Source organism: Toxorhynchites rutilus, chromosome 1, assembly GCF_029784135.1.
Source record: "Toxorhynchites rutilus septentrionalis strain SRP chromosome 1, ASM2978413v1, whole genome shotgun sequence".
Taxonomy (NCBI): Eukaryota; Metazoa; Arthropoda; class Insecta; order Diptera; family Culicidae; genus Toxorhynchites; species Toxorhynchites rutilus.
Window position 1 is genome coordinate 72,661,866 of NC_073744.1, and position 5,263 is coordinate 72,667,128.

Sequence of the window (5,263 nt, forward strand, 5' to 3'; positions counted from 1 at the left end):
AGACACGGTCTTTCGCATAACCCCACAAAAAAAAAGTCTAGCGGGTTCAAATCGCATGATCTGGACCAATTGGCATCACCAAAACGCGAAATTATGCGTCCCTCAAATTTCGTTCGCAATATGGCCATGTTCGGTCTTGTTGTGTGGCACGTGGCGCCGTCCTGCTGAAACCACATGTCATCCGTATCCATATCTTCAATTTGTGGCAAAAAAAATTGGTTAACATGCGGCCATAGCGCTCACCATTCACAATTACCGTCTCGACGTCCTCATTTTCAAAGAAATACGGCCCGATGACTCCACCAGACCATAATGAGCACCAAACAGTGACTTTTAGCGGATGCAATGGCCTCTCAACTATCACGTGTGGATTTTGTGAGCCCCATATACGGAAATTTTGGGTGTTCACATAGCCACCGAGCTCGAAATGTGCCTCATCGCTGAAGAAAATTTGATGCGAAAATTCAGCATTTTGCTGCTGTTGTTCGTTCACCCAATCGACGTATGCCCGACGCATTCCATGGTCACCACGCTCTAATTTTTGTATCAGTTGGACTTTATATGGATGTAGTTGCAAGTCCAAATGCAAAATTCGCCACAATGATGTGTTTGACAAGCCCAATTGCTGAGCACGCCGTGGAATCGAAACATTCGGGTCATCCTCCACACTGGCAGCAACAGCAGCAATATTTTCGGCTGAACGCACATTACTATGATGCACAGGTTTCACAATATCCACTACGGATCCAGTTTGTTCGAATTTACGCACTACATTAGCGATTGTGTGCTCTGTACGCCGTCCATGACGACCAAAATCCGTCCGTAATGCTCGAAAAACATTTGCCGGTTTTTCATCATTTTTATAGTATAATTTAACAAAATTAACACGTTGTGCGATGCTAAAACGATCCATATTTTAAAATGGCAGACATTCAACTAACGATATGATGCCTTGGTTGACAGCTATGTCAAACGGTTGTCAGCGCAGGGCTGTATACTTTCAGAAGCCCGAAATGGAAAACCCTGTACATGACGACTTTTACGCCGCAGTATCGCTTGGTGCTGTTGATCATAAAAGCATTTAAAATGCAATAATTGATCAGTTTCGTGAGGACGGAATTCCTTACAAGGATCGTCTGAAAGGATTCGCGTCGGACGGTGCAACGTATGCTTTGCACCAAATCAACAGATTGAATTGTTTGATCCAGGCTGAAAATCCTGAATTCACGATGCTACATGAAAAACTGAAAGATTTTTATTTGATCATTCTCGCTAATATCTGCGAGGAATCTTAAGTTGTTTCAATGTCCAGTGCTATAAAACTTGAAGATCATTTGCAAAGCGGCAAGAATTTTTTGGTTGGAATAGCATTTGTCGCAGTTTTTTCGTGGAGCTGATCAAGCAAATGAGAAATAAACACACGAATGACTTGCAAATGTAAATCTAGTATTTGAAGTCAATAAATGAATATTTCTTCATGCTCATAAATTAGTTTTTTTCCGTACAACGAATATTTTCGATGTTGCGGATTTTTGGAAAAAAGTACAGATTATAGATGATGTCTCCCGCCGTTTTAAAGAAATCATGACATTCTGTTCAATTTTTAGAGCGTAAACAATCTGTCAGTTTTTTCAGTGTTTACATTTTCTTATCACAAATCATTGCCCCTTTCTTCTCTCAAGTTCCACTCCTCTTATTTGGTTATACACTTATTTCTGTGTCAAGGCGCTCATTTCTGTGTCAATACACTCATTTCTGTGTTTCTCACTCCCAACATCCTTCCAAAGGAATAAATCCGTTGGACCAAGTAACGAACCAGTTAAAGGCTGAAAATCCACTATAATACTGAGAAATGATTGACGCAGTCATACTCCAAATAGTAATCTACAAAGGGCCGCTCGATGTAAACTTTCGTATGCAGAAAATAAGGTTCTCATTGTTATCGAGTAATTTTTTGAGGTATTTTTCAGTCCGTCAGTGTTTTACCATCATTTCTCGAATCGGCGGTGAGTTTTTTAATTTTTACCCCAGAAATATTGATGGAAAACAAATACTGATCAAGTCGGGTAAGACGGACACTCCATTGAAGGAAAATACGAACATTTTGTTATGAAAAAAAAAGAAATGATTATCTCCTCCTTCTTTATCTTAATAGATGCCTAACTTTATCTAACCGGAAGTTATGGATGGAACCATCGAATGAAAGAGGCTGTTAAAGCTGTTAAGGGAGGGTTCTCCGTGAACATAGCTGCGTTGAATTCCAACATTCCAAGAATAACACATACGGCAACTCAAAACTTCCCATTCTCAGCACAGCTAGGACTACTGTCGACAGTTTTCAGTCAGTAGAAGGAACAGAAAATACACTTGGTATAGCGAGTTTCCAACATTTCGATTTCTTTTCTGTAGTACGAAACGTCTAAGTCCTCGAGATACGCCTCAGTGCCACTCTGCAGACTGCCTATTAGAGTGTGCTATTGGTTCTACGTTTCATCCATTGTCACAAAACGTCGAAATAACTCGATAACGCTTCAACAACGCCAAACCAGCTGTTGAAACGCACCGCTGTTTTTGGTCAGCAAACGCGGCACCAATCGTGCGGATATCTTTTTTATGTCCAAAATGTTGTGCAAAATGTATCCCACTCGTTCTTTTAAAATGCATACGGGCTCAGCTAACTCGCGTAACTTCACTTTACGATCGTTCAAAACGAGTCGATGCACTTGTTTTACGATTTATGGATTCGTAGCCTCTTTTGACCTTCCAAAGCGAAGTGCATCTGTGGTGGTTGTAAGACCCATTTTAAATTCACTAAATCACCGATAAACTGTTGTTCCCGAAGGATCAGAAGTGAAATAACATTTTGTCAACCACTGCATTGATTGTTCAAGAGTTTTTCCCATAAAAAAACAGGAAGTGGGTTATATCTATGGTATAACCGCAAGGGTGACGTAGGACTATCGTTGATTTAGAAATCATTTGTTTGAAGTTGAATCTGAATTCATTCTGAATGAATGAATATTTGGAGGACTTCGAAAACGAGAGCGTTACGTTGGAGTCACAAGGTTTTATGCATCCAATATTGGATACGGAAATATCTTACTGATGGGGAAGAATAATCTTCAGAAGCTATCCTGTTAATTGCGATTGATTGAAAAACCACAAAACCAAATGTATTTGGTCACAGTGTTACATGGATAGAAAACATTCAATTAAACTCTTTCACATGAATATATTTTGAAAATTCCCTAAGGAACTGGCAGATTATTTTCAGTAACGATTAGATATTTCCACATTTTCCTCGATACTGGAAGCCCACCAGTGGTTAATGCCAACTCGATAACCACCTGTTAATAGCACTTGATTGAAACATATTTGGTCACAGTGTTACATGGATAGAAAACATTCAATTAAACTCTTTCACATGAATATATTTTGAAAATTCCCAAAGGAACTGGCAGATTATTTTCCAGCAATGATTAGATCTTTCCGGAACTTTCTCGATGCTGAATGGCATCCTAACGGAAAGAGTTCTGCGCGTGTATGTGTCGATCCTTCGCCGTCCACCTCCTCCAGCACGTTAGGCAACGATGTTGGCTTGTCGATGTCCTCACGAAAAATGAATGTGTCTCACCACCAGAATATCGCTTAAGTATGCTTTTTGTGTGTGATTGAATCGAGAGAAGGTGTGGTTTACGATGGCAATTTGGAAGGCAAACTAGAGGGGAATGAACTCTCTGAGCTCGGAACTTTCGGCGACTGAGCAATAATCGATTGCGGGCGCATACAATATTGGATACGGAAATATCCTACTGATGGGGAAGAATAATCTTCTGAAGCTATCCTGTTAATTGCGATTGATTGAAAAACCACAAAACCAAATGTATTTGGTCACAGTGTTACATGGATAGAAAACATTCAATTAAACTCTTTCACATGAATATATTTTGAAAATTCCCAAAGGAACTGGCAGATTATTTTCAGTAACGATTAGATATTTCCACATTTTCCTCGATACTGGAAGCCCACCAGTGGTTAATGCCAACTCGATAACCACCTGTTAATAGCACTTGATTGAAACATATTTGGTCACAGTGTTACATGGATAGAAAACATTCAATTAAACTCTTTCACATGAATATATTTTGAAAATTCCCAGAGGAACTGGCAGATTATTTTCAGTAACGATTAGATATTTCCACATTTTCCTCGATACTGGAAGCCCACCAGTGGTTAATGCCAACTCGATAACCACCTGTTAATAGCCGCGCGTGTATGTGTGTGTAGCGATGTCTTCCCAGGGAACCGTTTGTGGCATCACTCTCCTCCTGATAGATTCCCTTCTGGCCTAGGGTGCACAAACAGGCTCTTGGTGACACCGTTCATCCGCGCTTTCATGATAAATAAAGAGCTTCACCGCAACAGCGACAACATGCTCCAATCGCTGTTCAATTAGAACTGAGTGGATTTCCGAGCGGCGCTCGCTTATATACCGATTGGTGATTTCAATAGCCTGTTTTGAAAGCAATTTTAAGACTATTGAAACATGTTTTTGGATCAAAAAGTAACAAGTATAGAACGCGTAGACATTTTATCTTTCGAATGAAGTGTTTACAACTTGAATTTTTCTTACCATTTCGTTCAGTTGTTTAGGAGCTATTAACGCTCAAAATCTCGGTCTCCGGCGTAACGCTTTCGTTTTCGAAACTTTGATTTTACACCCCGGTATAGAAATGAAAGACGTAGTCCTACGTCAAAACAATGTTTGATCAAAATACGATATTCCATTTTTTCCATTTTCTAAATATACGAATGCTCAGGTAGACAACAAGTGTAGTTTGTGAACAAATAAACGAAATGTCATGAAACTTCACACACAGGCTAGTGACAGATGATCCTCTCGAAATTAATCTTGTTCCTTTTTAGTGGCGCTATCTGTTGAAAAATCCCGGGTCTTTTCAGTTCATGTAGGAAAACAACTCAGATGGCTGGCTTAGCGGTTTTAAAACGAAATCCGAATCTGTCATTCCGTAAGCCGGAAGCTATTTAAGACTAGAAAAAATAAGAAAAAAATCAAGGTTTTAGTCAAGCTTTCTTGTTGAAATCCTCCGCTTATTGTGTACATCAACTTGAATTTCAAAAAATTACTTTTTAGTTAGTCCATCTTTCTCACCCCCGGTGTCTATATTTCTCTTCAAGTGTACGTCTTTCCCGACTCATTCTTATTTTTTCAAAAATGCCGGGCACATTAATTTTGCAAAGT